The sequence below is a fragment of the Suncus etruscus genome, chromosome 3 (assembly GCF_024139225.1).
Source record: "Suncus etruscus isolate mSunEtr1 chromosome 3, mSunEtr1.pri.cur, whole genome shotgun sequence".
Taxonomy (NCBI): domain Eukaryota; kingdom Metazoa; phylum Chordata; class Mammalia; order Eulipotyphla; family Soricidae; genus Suncus; species Suncus etruscus.
This window is the reverse complement of record NC_064850.1, coordinates 28,101,248-28,118,635: the sequence shown is the minus strand read 5'-3', so window position 1 is coordinate 28,118,635 and position 17,388 is coordinate 28,101,248. Positions and strand designations below refer to the sequence as shown.

At 34.9% G+C, this 17,388-nt stretch overlaps 1 non-coding gene across 1 annotated transcript; it reads right to left on the bottom strand.

The window, feature by feature from the left end:
* Positions 1-16,831: 16,831 nt before the first annotated feature.
* On the bottom strand, positions 16,832-16,936 carry LOC126004853 (U6 spliceosomal RNA). The gene has a single exon (XR_007494089.1). It is a non-coding gene; the product is annotated as a U6 spliceosomal RNA (small nuclear RNA).
* Between the last annotated feature and the right edge of the window lie 452 nt (positions 16,937-17,388).

Genomic DNA, 17,388 nt, shown 5'->3' with positions numbered 1-17,388 from the left:
TAACACATTAAATAACTAGTTCTGTGTCTGTGAACTGAGATTATGACTGTATTGTCCTACAGAGGCAATAATATAATGCTTTAGTGCTCTACTTAACTGGAACCCAGATATATGATTTGACTATGGCTTGTGACCTCTGCTCACTGGTGTGTGTGTGTGTGTGTGTGTGTGTGTGTGTGTCTTGGTGCGTGTCTGTGTGTACGTACTATGTCCAAATATAGAGATGCATAAATGCAAATAAAAATAGTGTTCTTTGTTGGCATACATTTGAGTTTCAAGAATTATAGAATTATATTAAAAACAACTCGTTTTATAAATGTTGGACTAAATGGAATGGAAATAATGGGACTTAGGTAGTTAGGTACTTAGCTGAAATGATACTTAGTTAACCATCATTTTTACATTAAAAAAAAAAACAGAACTGGGGCCGGAGAGATAGCATGAGGTAAGTTGTTTGCCTTTCATGCAGAAGGACATTGGTTCGAATCCCGGCTTCCCATATGGTCCCCCGAGCCTGCCGAGAGAGATTTCTGAGTGTAGAGCCAGGAGTAACCCCTGAGCACTGTCAGGTATGATCCAAAAACAAAACAAAACAAAAAAAGATACAAAAAAAACAAATTGCTCTAAATTTTTCTAAAACTTCTATAAAGAAATCTGTAAACCTCTGTGTGTTCTTATGTTCTTTTTAGCCAAATGTCTCTCTTTTATTTTAATTTTTTGTTTTTGTGTGTATGTTTTATTTTTTAATTATTTTTTATATAAAAATTTTATTTAAGCACCATGATTACAAGCATGACTGTAGTTGATTTTCAGTCATAAACACAGCAACCCCCTTCTCCAGTGCAACATTACCACCACCAATAACCCCCTCTTCCCCACTCCTACCTGTATTAGAGACAGGTTTGGGTTTGGGCAACATATTTGGAAGAACTCAGAACTTAGTAATGCAGAGTTGCACATGATGGCCCCAAGTGGTGCTCAGATATTCAGTGCTGAGAATTAAACCTGAGGTGGCAGAGTAAGGCAAGGCAAGGTTTTTACCTCCTGTGCCTCTGTAACCTGTAACTTCTGAACCCTCTCTAACTTTCTGTACTATCTCTCTGACCCATTGCTATTTGCATTATATAGTACTTAAAATAAAAAAAAATAGCGTCAAAAGCATTGAGTTCTTACTGAACTAAATAAAATAGCCAAGATGTAAGTCAGACAGATGTCTAAAATTTAAAACTGTATTTTCTATTGGTGTAATCAAAAAAAATAGCTTACTCACATAATACCAGATATCCTCTGGCAGCAGCAAACTATCTCCAAAGTACATAGAATAGACACACAGTAGGCATTTAATAATTAATGAGTGATTGGAAATAAGAAGAAACAGGAAGTTTATGACCTGCAGATAAACTCTCTCTGTGGGCCAGAAAGAGAAGCTGAACAAGCACACTGTGTTTATTACTCCTTTTTAAAGTATTATCATTAATGAACAGAGAATGTATTTTTTCCAACTCAGCAAAATTTAAAAAAATTATAGTGTAAAAACTAGACAACACATTTTGTTTAGCAATGCACACTCCTCTAGATCACTAACTTCTAAAATATGCTTAGAGAATTTTTGATTAATATGTTGGAGCAGACAGCAAGCCTAAAGAACCTATGTAAAAAATTGCCTAGTGTGAGATAAAAAGAAGGATTTTGGGGTGGTATCTTAAAGATATGGGGGGGGATAAGATCAATGGACAAAGGATTTAGCATCACCTCCTAAGATAGGCGATATCTTATCAAATTCATTGAAAGCTTTGTTGGTAGAGGTTTGTGCCTGCATTTGGTATTCATTTAACTGAGCACAAATCCAAGAAATCACAGAAGGATAGAGCAGCTGAGAAAGCAAGCAGCATGAGGAAATATGTTATCAGCAATCTTCTGTAATTATGCAATGATTTCTGCATTCAGAAAGTTAATGAAATTGTGAGCTTGAACCAAATTTCCTGAAATCTCAGGAGTGAGGGGACTGTCCAGATGATATTGATGGCTGATATTTGTTAACTCATTGGATCCATTACTGACCTTGTAATTTGAACAGTATTTCTATTATATATATATACGCATATATATTCATGTGTAACTGATTTCTAATTTGTCCCTTTAACTACTATATTTCATAGTAGCAATAGCTAGAATTTTTTTTAAAGAAATGAAATCAAGTACAGAACAAAATAACTACCCTTTAGGGTACGATCCAGAGTTAACTCTGTTAGTTTAAAACAATATTTACATTCATACTACTTTCCTATAATTCCACAAGAAATACAGCCTCTGTTCCATTAAACATTTTCTGTGTATCTCCTGAGTGATCTGACACCCTATTCACATCCAAACTCTAAATCACATCTGAAACAGGACAATCATAGTCCTAATGAATGCTTGCAAAATTATTATTTTATTACCAAAAGATAGAATAACGTGTCTTTCAGTGTGTGTGTTTAGGCACACATAAGATTGCAGTTATTCTAATTATATTTTTATAAGAAGGTTATATAAAAGAAAAGTGTGTCCGTTACTTTTGTTCATTTACTTTAAAGTAACCACAAAAAAGACAAATACAAGATTTATGCAGCAATTCAATTAAGAGGTCTGAAGTTCCACCTGAACAAAAAGGGGAAAATAAAACAGTAATATCTATAGCTGTGACATTCTCATCACGAGTTGTTTGAAGTTATGCAAACAAGGCTCTATTCTTTCTATTTATTTCCTCCTCTTGTCTTGCCCTAATGGAGCACCAGTCAATATCTGAGAATCACTTATATCATTTTCAAGGAAAATCACTGACAAGTAGTTCCTACATAGCAAGTCACATTCTATTTCAAACATTGGTGACTGTCTCACCCAACTAGAATATTCGTATTTGTATAGACCTGATCTAAACTCTTCAAGAAGTCTATTCCAAAAGGAAACAGTAACTGAATGCCTCTGAGAATATAACAGTTCTTCATGACATAGAATCAGTTTAAGAGCTTTGTCTTAATCATTTGAAAGGCTGAACATTCTGTTGCCACATTCTGTTGAAAATAGCCACAGAGTTAAAATATTCACATTCCAACAAAATCAAATGTTGCTTATGTCTTCTATGATCACTCATAAAATCTGCTTCACTTCCACCCACTTACCCACCCACACACTCTGTTTTTACGTCATATACTTCTACAGATCTAACTGGTAATGCTTTGCAGTAAAGCCAACTAAAAAAAGCATTCTTTGAACTTATGTAACTTTATATTTTTACTAAAAATAAAGAGAAAATTTAAATGAAGTTTTCAACATAAGATTTAAGGGAAAATAAAATGATTCTTTGCCCTGTAAATCTACTTTTTCTCTTTAAAAACAAAATGTTTAATATTGCCTCTCCAGTGCAGGGGTAGAGTGGGGTATCTGAAAGATAAAATAATAAAACATGGCAATAGGAACCAAATTTGGAATGAAATATGGAGGAAAAAGGAAAGGAAAAGATATGTATGATCTCTTGTATGTCTGAAACCCAACTATGAAGGACTTTGTAAATCACCATGGTTTCAATAAAATAACATTTAAAGAAAATAAAGTGTCTGTTTATTTCTTATTTCATTTTTTGATGGGATTATATATTTTTCTTATTAAGTTCTGTCAGTAACTTGAATATTTTTAATATTAGCCCCTTGACTGATGGGTATCTATTGAATAGTTTCTCCCATTCTGTGGGTGGCTTTGTATCTTAGGCACTATTTCCTTTGAGGTTCAGAAGTTTTTTCGCTTAATATAGTCCCATCTGTTTATCTCTGTTTCTACTTGTTGGAGAGTGCTGTTTCCTCCTTGAAGATGCCTTTAGTCTCAGTATCATATAGTGTTTTGCCTACATCTATATACTTTATAGTTTTAGGCCAAATATCAAGGTCTTTAATCCGTTTTGATTTGATCTTTGTGCATGATGTTAGATGGGGTCTGAGTTCACTTTTTTGCAAGTGTGTACCAACACCACTTATTGAAGAGGCTTTCCTTGCTCCATTTTGGAATTTTTGCCCCTTTATCAATGATTAGTTGATTGTATGTCTGGTGAACATTCTCTGAATAGTCAAGTCTATTTCACTGATCTGAGGATCTGTCTTTAGTCCAATATCATGCTGTTTTGATAACTATTGCTTTGTAGTACAGTTTAAAATTGGGGAAAGTAATGCCTCCCATATTCCTTTTCCCAAGGATTGCTTTAGCTATTCGTTGGTGTTTATTGTTCCAAATGAATTTCAGGAGTGTTTGTTCCAATTCTTTGGAAAATGTCACGGGTGTGCTCGCTTTGGCAGCACATATACTAAAATTAAAAAAATGTCATGGGTAACTTTAGGGGGATTGCTTTAAATCTGTACAATGGTTTGGGGAGTATTGCCATTTTAATGATATTAATCCTGCCAATCCAATAGCAGGATAAATGTCTCCATTTCCTTGTGTCCTCTTTTATTTCTTGAAGTAGGCCTCTTTATACATGAAAAAATGCTCCACATCACTAGTCATCAGGGAGATGCAAATCAAAACTACAATGAGTTGCTTATGGGAATTCACTGCTGATGGGAATGCCATCTAGTCCACTCTTTATGGAAAACAATATGGAAATTCCTCAAAAAACTAAAAATTGAACTCCCATGTGATCCAGCTATTCCACTCCTAGGGTTATACCCTAGGAACACAAAAATACAATTCAAAAATTCCTTTCTCACACCTATATTCATCACAGCACTATTTACAACAGCCAGAATCTGGAAACAACCAAGATACCTTTCAACAGATGAATGGCTAAAGAAACTGTGGTACATATACACAATTGAATATTATGCAGCCATCAGTAGAGATGAAGTCATGAAATTTTCCTATATGTGGATGTACATGGAATCTGTTATGTTGAGTGAAATAAGTCAGAGTGAAAGAGATAGACACAGAAGTCTCACTCATCTATGAATTTTAAGAAAAATTAAAGATATTACTGTATTAAGGCCCAGAGACAATAGATTTAAGGGCTGGAAGGACCAGAAGGACTGGCTCACAATTTAAAGCTCACTATAAAGCGTGGTGAACGCTGTTAGAAAAATAATTCAAAGCTAGTATGGCAACATTAAAGAATGAGAGAAGTAGAATGCCTGTCACGAATAAAAGTAGGGATGGTGGGGGAGGGAGATCAGGGGCATTGATGATGAAATGTTGCACTGGTGAAGAGGCTTTTCTGTTTATGACTGAAACCCAACTACAAACATGCTTGTAATCATGGTGCTTAAATAAATATTTATATATAAAATAAATAAATAAATAAAAGGAGAATAAAAGAATTACCAAAATCCTAGATAATTCAATTCATATAAACCAGATTATTTCTTATTGAAAATATCAGGAAATTGTAAAGTAGCACAGCATATAATAAGCATGCACAAGATGTGGAATCATTCTCCAGTGCAAATCTGGCTCAGAATTGTCAATGTTACAGGTGTGACTCATCTCCAGACATGCTAACCCTATCTTAGGGAATAATCTCTAATACATAAACAAACAGACAAACAAACAAACACCATCATCCAGAGTAGAAGGCAACTTTAGAAAGTATTTTTAGGGGCTTGAGTGATAACATAGCAGTAGCGCATTTGCCTTGCACACAGCCTTCCTGGGAAAGACCCGGGTTCATCCCCCAGCATTCCATATGGTCCTCTGATCCTACCAGGAGGAACTTCTGAATGCAGAGCCAGGAGTAACCCCTGAGTGCCACCAGGTGTGGCCCCAAAACCAAAAACACCAACAACAATGATAAAGTTTCAACTTTGATTCATCTTTAACTATATATACTTTCTTCTTTTTTTCTTACATTCTTTATAATTATTCCCCTATGTCTCTTCCTTTCTCCATCCTTCCTTTATTCTCTATCTCTGTGTATATCTGCTTGTCTCTCTTTCTTTTCAATTTATTTGTCATCTTTTTGGAAATTTGATGCCAAACTACAAAGATGCTCAATGGAGAGGTTCTCCTCCATCTGCTTAAATTTCTGAGTGAAGTAATACAGGAAGAACTAGAAAAAAAGTCTTTAAATTATTCAAGTTTTCCCATCAGATACTAAATTCATAGTCATCTCAGACCAGGCCTATTATAGTATAATGTTCCTTACAGGGGATATCAAAGATTAAACAAATCAGATTCTTATATATCTCTATTAAATTGTTTGGGGAGCTTTGCTTTTAAAATCTAGAGACAGACAGGATATTGTTGATTTAGATATGATGGGAAGGTCACATGTTAAAAGCATTTCTCCCACACATTAAAAACCCACAAGCAAATATCTCATTGAAGTTCAATTCCCAATACCTCAGAGAGTCCTATCTCCTTACGGCTTCAATCCTTTGGCACATTTTTTCCACTTCGATAGCTACCACAAAGGAACAGCTGCTTAGAATGGAATTGACTAGAATTCTCAGACAGCTGCTGGGGTTAGTTTTCAACCACAAAGAAATGTAAGTTGAAAAGTTCACAGCAGTTTTCCCATTCAAAAAGAAGGGCCTGCTTTATTGACAATAACCATAAAACAGTGAGATTGCTGGGTAAGAACAAAGATTATGCTTAAAAGTGGTAAAATCCAATTGTTATAAACAAATTAGAAAGTTGTTTAATGATGCCATGTTGAGTTTTGAAGATATCACTAGTGCTTTTACTTACTGCTAATTGTAATATAAAAATATATCTTATGATCTAAAAGGCTTGTGTTAATAGAAAATAGGAGGAAAAAGTCCTGTGCTACTGAGCAAGATTATTATAATAACCAGGTTAGATTGTCCGCAATTATAAAAGCACTTTGCTAAATGTATATTTGAGGATTGTCCATAATGTATAAGTAAAAGGTTAGAAACTAGTGTAGTGATAAGCAATGTAATTTCTAGTAAGTAGAGATTCCAGATAGTTTTTTTTATTGCATATTCATCTGAATAAACTTCCAATGAATTTACATTGCCCTTAAACTATTATGGAAGAAAGATGCAATGTAAATCAAAGGCAAAGATACATTTCAAGTGATCTTTAGGTGGATTTTTCTGATCATCTTCAGATTTTAAAGTCGATATGTGAGAGATACTAAAATTAATGATGCAAATAGAGTTTGATTGTTGAAAACAGTATATATTTTAAGCTACATAAAAGGAATTGAGACAGGAACACTGTCAGCAAATCAGTACTTAGTATGAGTGGACCAATAATGAGGACAAGTTAGGATTAATGAAGTGTGGATCCTTTGATGGTGTCCTTAATTGTGCATGATAATGATAGCACTAACAGGTCAGGAGACAAAGTCATTTACACATCTTTTTTTTTTTAAAGAGTGGTGATATGGACAACAGTAATTATGATCAAGCTTACTTCTGGCTCTGCATTCAGGGATCACTTTTGGTGTGCTCAGGTGAGCAAAAAGGGTGTAGGGATCACCTGGGTATGTCATGTGTAATGCCAGTACCCTGGTCTCTCTGGTACTTTTTTGGCCCTTATTCCATTAGTTTTTACCCCTGACTGATTGGAGATCACTCTTAGAGTGCATTAACTCTTGTTTTCCTTCTGTAAACACAAAATATTCACTGGTGATTAGTAGGGCTAATGTATAGGGACATCAAATTATTTTCATTCATTTTGTAGGTTGCTGGAAGTCATAAGTGAATTTGCACTTACGCAGAACTACTACTAGTCTGTCTTTGTACTTGTAGGATAATTTTGAAGAAATGAAGTTGATCTGAGTTCAAATAATGGTGCTTATTAGTTACTTGGGCTTTAATTAGCCTTAAACTCTTTGAATATCAATAATGCATCTACAACAGGCTTCCTCGTCTCTTTTCCCACAAAACACACCAGATCAGTGTGTTTAAAACATAGAATGTAGATGTATTTCACATTTTCATATCTACATAACAGTTGAGAAAGGAGATTACAAACCACAAAAAGAAAAGAAAAATTGAAATGCTTGGGACACACCCAGGTTAAAACCAATACCAAGCTCTCTGAGAAACTCTAAATTTATAGTCTTAGGTGGAACAAAAGTGTTATTGCCATAATTCATAATCTCTTGTCTTTAGACCCCATCTATCACCTACATTTGTGATTTTTCACCTATCTTGGGTTAAAAGTACTGAAATCCACATTAATATACTTTCCCCTTATATTTTAATGGAGTGTTCTCCTCTTGCCCTAAAACTTAAATTTATTTTTTTCTAAGAGTGTGGTATGACTATTGGTGCTTGCATTGAAGAAAGAACATTTGCAAGGTCTTTATTTTATTTTATTTTATTTTGGTTTTGGGGTCACACTCGGCAGCACTCTGGGTTATATTCCTGGCTCTGGATTCAGAAATCCCTCCTGACAGCCTCTGGGGACCATATGGGATGTCGGGATTCAAACAGAGGTTCTTCCTTGTATTGGCTGCATGCTATCGCACAGGCCCCAGTTTGCAAGGTTATTAGAGTAAATGAACTTTTCGAGTTATATTCACTGCTATCCAGAGTAGAATCTGACCCTTGGCTCTCTGGGGTATCCAGCTCTCTGTCCTTTGCAGCCTTCCTTCCTACCTCAGCACCATGCCTCTTTTTGCACGTGCAGTCACACTCACCACTTCAGGGTTCAGTTCATCTGTCACGGCTGGAGGGCTGCCAGTGCTGCTTTGAACTGTGGAAAATCTGAGAAGTGCTTGATAGCTTTTTATATAGCTTGGTTTGATACCAATAACTCTTGAGTGTGGATGTCAAGGCAACAAAGCTGCAGCTCACAAGAAAAGAAAAATAATAATAAGATAAATCCCCCAAGATTAGAAGTGAATAATCTGTGAAATGCTCCAAAGAATTTTCCGATTGTTTCTTGGTGTGTTTCTCAGAGGGCCCTGTTAATTAAGGCTCAGGACTGAGAAGTGAATCTGTCATCAAGTCAGCATTTCTTCTGCGTGCATAACAAATTGCTCACATAAACTGTCCCCAAATCTCATCATCTCTCACTTCCCTCCTCCAGGATCTTTAAAGCTTTTACACTGTTAGACTCGCCTGTGATTCCATTATGTGAGAAGCCCAATTTGGCTTTAGCTGTAATTTTCAAATATTTATACGAGTAACATGAGGAGCAGAACAAAATGTGCAGGCATGTCTTTTGAATTAATATCTTTAACATGGGGAGATGTTAGTTAACCAGAAAAATAGGCAGGGGAGGAGGCAATAAACCCTCCTTGGTCTGCACTATAAACTAGCACCCCTTCCTATTAGGATAATTTTTCTACAGTAGCTCCTGAGCATAGAAGTAAAAATCCTTAAGCTTAGATCTCTCCTGAACTCACAGCCTCCACAAAAGATTCAGCATTTTTTTCCATGTGTGTTTTCTTTCCCCCAAGTGTCTCCAGAGAGAGAAAGAAAAGCATAGATGAGCTTTAAATAAATGGAGCCATGCCAAAGAATTCAGCAGAGTCATTTGTCTTTGGTACTTTAATAGGGCAGAGAAAGAAGTTTTTAGAATCAACTTTAAGCTGTGGAGAGCAATGTCAATTCAAATAATTGGAATTTATTAACATAAACTCAATGAAATAGGCACGTTTATTTTACTCCATCCTTACTTGTGTATGTGTGTGTGTATATGTGTTTGTAAGCAAACTGTATCAAAGTGTAGGAAGACATGTATAAGCTATCAAATTTAGAATCATCTTGGAGTAAGTTTTTGAACAGAATTCAAACTCTAGTACTTTTAATTCTACTTATTTCCCTTTAATTGCCCACCAGGTTCTTTCTTCATCTTCATCATCATTGTGCTCTTTCTGGTTTAGCCCTGAAAAATACTTTCCAGTTTTTCCATAGAAGTAAAGATAGTAGAATGTCAGACAGAAGAGAAAAAGCCTCCAAGTTCTCTGGATTCTTAACTATTATTTGAATAATACATTTATCATGAAATAGGTTGATCAAGTTAAAAAGAAAAGCACACATCATTACATATCGAAAGGCTTTGTTTCAAAGTCATAGAGACAAATTGCTGTTATATGTACTGAGCTAAAAACAGTCCAATGATGGGAGACTTCAGACAGTGAGGAAGAAAGGGGCCATAGGAGTGAAGGCCAATTGATTTGTATTTATATCCTTGTCCTGCTTTATTCATAGATTTCTCCAATACAAAGGTTATATCAAAATGAGTAAAAGTTGTCTGAATAAATTTAGGCTCATAATTAGCTTTATTAATCTGAATTCATCAGTATATTACCCAGCTCTGGACAAAAATCAAAGGTTTTCATTGTCAAAAAGAGATGAACCGAGGTTATTTTAAAATTAAAATAAGGATATTTCAGGGAAAGTTCCTTTTCCTCAGGGGAGATGTGGCTCTTATCACACTGAGGACCTCAAGGGATCTCAAATTGACCAATTAGATATGCTCTTGGGAAGAGTCTGATCCAGTGTCAGCCTTGAAAAAGACAAATGTCCTACAAAAAAAATCATAATCTCTTCCACCATGGAAATGAATAAATTGAGATACAAAACACTTGGGAGATATTCTCTCTTTTTCTCTTTCTCTCAACTAAATCTACAAGTATGGACTTTTTGTAAATATCTTTCTATTACCAGTTGAAAATTTCATTGATAAGAATTTCTTGAATATTTTATGAAGGTATAAAAGTGTGAATAGTATCCAAAATGCAGAGGGGTGCATATTATTAAACTATTGTCTCCCCATTAGTCTATATCACATTATACTTTAGTAAATTATCAAGAAAGGTAGAGAAAAATTACCATGCAATCCATAGCAAGTGAATACACATAATTATTAACTATTTGAAATGCTATCTAGAGCTTGCCACTTCTTATTTTCATCATTGTTTACAACAATAAAACAGAGTAATTATGCCTGTGTCATAATTTTAACATAGTGTTTTAAAGCACGTTTAAATGGTGCTTGTTATTATCTGCTAAGAAATAGGTGCAGGGGCCAGACAGATAGCATGGAAGTAGGGCGTTTATCTTGCATGCAGAAGGATGGTGGTTTGTATCCTGGCAACCCAAATGGTCCCTGAGCCTACTGGGGGCAATTTCTGAGCATAGAGGCAAGAGTAGCCCCTGAGCGCGGCCAGGTGTGACCCAAAGAACAACAACAACAAAAAGTTAATAAAATAAAAAGATCATTGTAAATTATTAGGTAAAAGAAAGGAATCTCCCCAAATAGGGAGCAAGGCTGTATAGGACTAATTTTAAAAAAACCTGGTTCTTAATGCAGGTTTTTTTTTATCTACATTTAATCTTTATTATTTGTATAGTGTGTTTAGAATATCATATTCTGAGTATAAAATGAATCATGAAAGTTCATTATTAATGTGCTTATTGGTGTAATAAATACTTTTTCAATTTATACAACTTACCTAACCAATAATTACAAGTAGAGAGGAGAAGAATTTACCTTCAAAGACAAGAGTCTGTCATAGGTTTTTTTCTGAGGGAATCTAGAAACTAAACTGAGTATTCCTTTTGTAAGAACATTTAAACAAGTGAAGGAAACTTTTATTTATTTTTAATCAATATCTTTATTTAAGCATTACGATTAAAATGTGTTTGTAGTTGGGTTTCTATTATATAAAAGGACACCTTCCCTTCACCATTGTAATATTCAGACACCAATATCCCCCATTCTTCCTCCCACACACCTGCCTGTATTCTAGACAAGCATTCTATTTCTCTCACTCACTACAATTGTCATGATAGTTGTCAGTGTAGTTATTTCTCTAAATGGACTCACCACTCTTTGCAGTAAACTTCCAGTCTTTCCAGCTCTTGTCTCTATTGTCCATATGTATAATTACAATAATGATTTTTATTTTTCTTAAATTCCATAGATGAGTGAAACTATTGTGTCTCTGTGTCTCGTTCTCTTATTCTGACTTATTTCACTCAGCATGATAGTTTCCAGGTCCATCCATGTATAGGAAAATTTTATGATTTCATAATATTGTCTAATTAACTCTTTCCAGAAAGATGAATATCCTTTAAGTCTAATCAATAGATATATTGTATTAGATAATCAAATAATCTAAATATCAATCATACATTTTGTCTTTTATTATTCATTTCCTGGTAATATTTTCTAGATAAAATTCAAACATGAATATGGAGGTTCAAATATAGTGATTTAAACAGATAATTTAAATATTCATGGTGAGTAACATATTTTTATTAGAACTCTTCATGTATACAAACATATTTCAGCTGTCAGTCTTTATGATGTTTAGATTAATTGCTATTAAAAAGAAATAAAAAAAATTGAGAATCACCCTTAGAACACTCCAAAGACCACACTACATGGAGAACAAAATAGTATTCCTTGGGCAAATGAGCTAGCTTAACAATTAAGCTGGAGATTGTGTAAGAAAGGTTCACAATCACAACACAAATACAAACAGATGTGGATTCATTTTATCCCAAATAAATATAATTTATATTAATTCTTATTTACTCCAGAACAAAATATGCATTTGTTTTTAATCTCAAGAAAATATATATTAAGATTAATTAAGGTTCAGCACTATTTATCAAGGAAATTAAGTTAAAAGAATATGAAAGAATAAATTATACAAGTCTTACAGGGAAATGGGTTTCTTTAAGTTCACAATTCCATTGAAAAGATAAAATGCTGTTTTTCTAGATCCTCAAAAATAGTAGTGGTGCAAGTGGTAGGTGTTTGCCTTTCACACACTAACCTAGGATGGACCATGGTTCAACCCTCTGGCATCCCATATGGACCCCCAAGACAGGAGCGATTTCTGAGCCTATAGTCAGGAGTAACCCCTGAGCATCACCAGATGTGTCCTTCTCCCAAAAAAAAAAATAAAAATTCAATTTAGGTTTACCTAAATTTAGTTTTGGATTTTTTCCCAAGTAAGCTTTAAGTGAACGATGATATTTATTTGCTCAGATCAATAAAATTAATGTTAAGTAATGATTTAGTGCTTGATGTAAGCTCTTAAAAGAAGTCATTTCTTTGAAATAAGGAAAATGATAAAACTACAGGCATTCAGGGCAGAATATTTTGTAGGTTACACAATTTAACAATAGAAATCATTATGAAGGATGACACATTTGAAAACAGGGTGATACTTGTGGTTTTTCTGCAAATATATAGAGGATGGATTTGAGAGACATAAGATGTTATGGGTTCTTTCTGCCAAATGGATCATGTGCTGGACCCCTCCTACTTTGGTTTAATTTGTTTCCTACACTGATAAATGCTGACTTTGGTTCTAAACCCACTTGCCAATACTGCAACAGCATAGATGTTCTCAACTGTCATGTTAACTCAGCCAAACTGTCATTTGCAGAAGCCTCTGCAAATTTACTTTGTATTGAGCTGGTAACATCTGACTAATTTCTACTAATACTGCATAGCAGCTATAACCACTTTTGCAGAGCACATTAGCCTTGTTTAACTGGCATCATAAATAATAAATTAAAACTGCTGGGAATTGGCTTATATTCTGTATTGCTTTTTGACGTATTTTTGGAGTCAGGTACATTATTTCATACTAATGATTCTGCTAAACCCAGAGGCTTTGTCTGTTATTCTTATATCCTAACCAAATATTTTAAAGAAAAAATGCATCAGTCACTCTTTTCTCATTTTCTCTGTGCTCCAATATTGTCTCCAGAAAATAAAAATCTGCAATTATCTAACAGTCCTTTGGCAGGTTATTTAATTGTGCCTTGGGCTGATTTTTAAAATCCCTTTCAGCCCAAATCCATGATATCACTCTCATTCTCCTTTTTTCTCTTTCTTTCCATAGTTTTTCTTTCTTTTTTCCTTCTGTCACTTTTCTTTCTTCCTTAATCCCCCCCCCCATGTCCCATATGGTCCCCCAAGCCAGAAGCAATTTCTGAGTGCATAGCCAGGAATAATCCCTGAGCATCACGGGGTGTGGCCTAAAAATAAGAAAAAAAATAAAGAAAAAACCTTGTTCCTGGCAGGGCTTGGGGTCCATAGGAGATGCCAGGAATCAAACTAGGGTCCATCCTGGGTTGGCATCATTCATACAAGGCAAATGTCCTACCACTGTGCTTTCCCTCTCTGGTCCCTTTCTTTCCTTTGACTTGTAGCATTGCAAGCTAAGCAGCAAGATCTAGTGACTTCTTAATCTACTATCAAATAAATATAAATATATAAATATAAAAATACTATCAAATAAATATAAAGGCAATAGCTAAGAAATATATGAAAATAAATATGCCTTTAAATTAACTGTCCTAATAATGAGAATGTATGAGGGAAATGGAAAGCCTGTCTAGAGTACAGGCGGGGGTCAGGTGGGGAGGAGGGAGATTTGGGACATTGGTGATGGGAACGTTGCACCGGTGATGGGTGGTGTTCTTTACATGACTGAAACCCAAACACAATTATGTATGTAATCAAGGAGTTTAAATAAAATATATAAAAATTAATGTGTAATAAACTGTATATGATAGATGCCCTAATATTTATTACTTCTTAGTTTTTGTTGTTGTTGTTTTTTTTTGGGGGGGGGCCACACCCGGCAGTGCTCAGTGGTTACTCCTGGCTCTATGCTCAGAAATTGCTCCTGGCAGGCTCGGGGGACCATATGGAATGCCGGGATTTGAACCGCCATTCCTCTGCATGCAAGGCAAAAGCTTTACCTCCATGCTATCTCTCTGGCCCTTTAATTATTTCTTTCGATATTATGTTTCCTGTACTTTCTCCTTTGCTCTTACATGTGAACTGTATATTTCAAAAGAAGATTCCTAAAACTGCTTTGGGACTTGAAAAAATTTATGTTGATAAATGTGAAGAAAATTTGTTCTGAGGATAAAGCAATAAATCTAAAACCAAATAGGCATTGATATATCGATAGAACATGTATGTATTTGATATTATGGTAAGAGAAAGCTAATAATAAAGTAGAACAATTGAAACTAAGAACGTTTGATATTGACAGTGCATGAATAAATTCTCAAGAAGCTTCTGCACCTCAAAGGAAATAAAGCCAAGGATACAAGAGCCACCCATTGAATGGGAGAAATTATTCACTCAATAACCATCAGACAAGGGGCTAATATATAAAATATACAAGACACTGACAGAACTTTACAATAACAAACATCTAATCCCATCAAAAAATAAGGAGAAGTAATGAACACTTTGTCAAAGAAGAAATAAAAATGGCCAAAAGACACATGAAAAAATGCTCCACATCACTAATCATCAGGGAGATGCAAACTAAAACAACAATGAGGTATCCTCTCACACCACAGAGACTGGTACATATCACAAAGAACAAGTACAATAGGTGCTGGAGAAGATGTTGAGAGAAATAAACTCTTATTCACTGCTGGTGGGAATGCCAGCTAGTCCAGCCTTATGGAAAACAATATGGAGATTCCTAAAAAAATCTGGAAATTGAACTCTCATATGATCCAGTAATACCACTCCTAGGGCTATACCCTAGGAACACAAAAATACAATTAAAAAAATTTGTTCATCACACCAATAATCATTGCAGCACTATTTACAATAGCCAGACTTTGGAAACAACCAAGATGCCCTTCAACAGATGAATGGCTATAAAAACTGTGGTGTATATATACACAATGGAATATTATGCAGCCATCAGGAGAGATGAAGTCATGAAAATTTCCTATACATGGATGTATATGAAATCTTTTATGCTGAGTGAAATAAGTCAGAGAAAGAGAGATAGACACAGAACAGTCTCACTCATCTATGGATTTAAGAAAAATAAAAGATATTTTTGTAATATTTCTCAGAGACAATAGAGATGAAGGCTGGAATGTCCAATATGAAGCTCACCACAAAGAGTGATGAGTGCAGTTAGAGAAATAACTACAACTAACATAACAATGTGAATGAATAAGAGAAGTAGAAAGCCTGTCTCAAATACGGGGGTGGGGAGGAAGGGAGGTGGAAGATTTGGGACATTGGTGATGGGAGTGTCACACTGGTGAAGGGAGGTGTTCTTTATATGCCTGAAACCCAAATACAATCATGTTTATAATAAAATTGTATAAATAAAGACATTAATAAAATATATCAGAGAACCACATCCCCCCAAAAGAATACAATAAAACGTCCCAAAAATAAGAATTAAAACATATATTTGCTGATAAATAAATATTTATATGCCATATTTAAGAAAGTGGGGCTGGCGAGGTGGCGCTAGAGGTAAGGTGTCTGCCTTGCAAGCACTAGCCAAGGAAGGACCACGGTTCAATCCCCCTGCGTCCCATATGGTCCCCCCAAGCCAGGGGCAATTTCTGAGCGCTTAGTCAGGAATAACCCCTGAGCATCAAATGGGTGTGGCCCGAAAAAACAAAACAAACGAACAAACAAAAAAGAAATCAACTGTATGTATAAAGACATGATGAAATAAAGTGTAGGGTTTGGAACCCTAATACAGAGTAGGATGTTTACCTTGTATGTAACAGACCTGAGTTTTATCCCCAGTATTTCATATGAGCATTGCCAGGAATGGATTCTGAGTTCAGGTACAGAAAAATCCCTGACAACTGGTAGGTGTTTCCCAAAAACCAAACAGAAAATTAAAAAGTAATGTTAAGGAATAATAGATACTATATCTTTCTACAAAGAACAAAACAGAAATAGCCTGTTAATGGTCTATTAGAGAAATACACTTAAAAATATTTTTTACCCACAATGAGAGTATAATGTAAGAAGAAATTATCTTAAGGTATAACTATCCTACTTTTATATAAAAAAGGGTAACCAAAATGCATAAAGATATTTTAAAGTGAGAAACTGCTAGTAATCAATAATATTTTATTTATTTATTTTGATTTTTTCATGTCATCCTTGTTCAGGGGACATGCTAATGTCTGTATTGTCCCAATTTTAGTATATGTGCTATGGAAGCAAGCACTATTTATTCTGATTTTGGGCCACACCTGGTGACGCTTAGGGGTTACTCCTGCTATGCTCTCAGAAATCACTTCTGGCTTGGAGACCATATGGAATGCCTGGAAAAGAACCAAGGTCTATCTTCAGTCAGCTGCATACAATGCAAATGTCCTACTACTGTGTTATTGTTCTGGCCCCAATAATGATATTTTATTAATATCCATTTACTAATATATGTTACTAAATATACTAAAAAATATTCATATACAACATGAGAATGCATGTGTTTGTTCATGGATTCATACACAGATTGATGACTGTGAGATTGGGGGTTACTTCAGGGTATGCAGGTGATCAACTGGAGCCTGAAATCAAATTGGATTGACCACATGACTGTCAAGTCTCTAACCTCTGTTCTATATTTTGACCACTGGAATAGAAGAAAGTTTCAATTTTACTTGATAAATATATAAA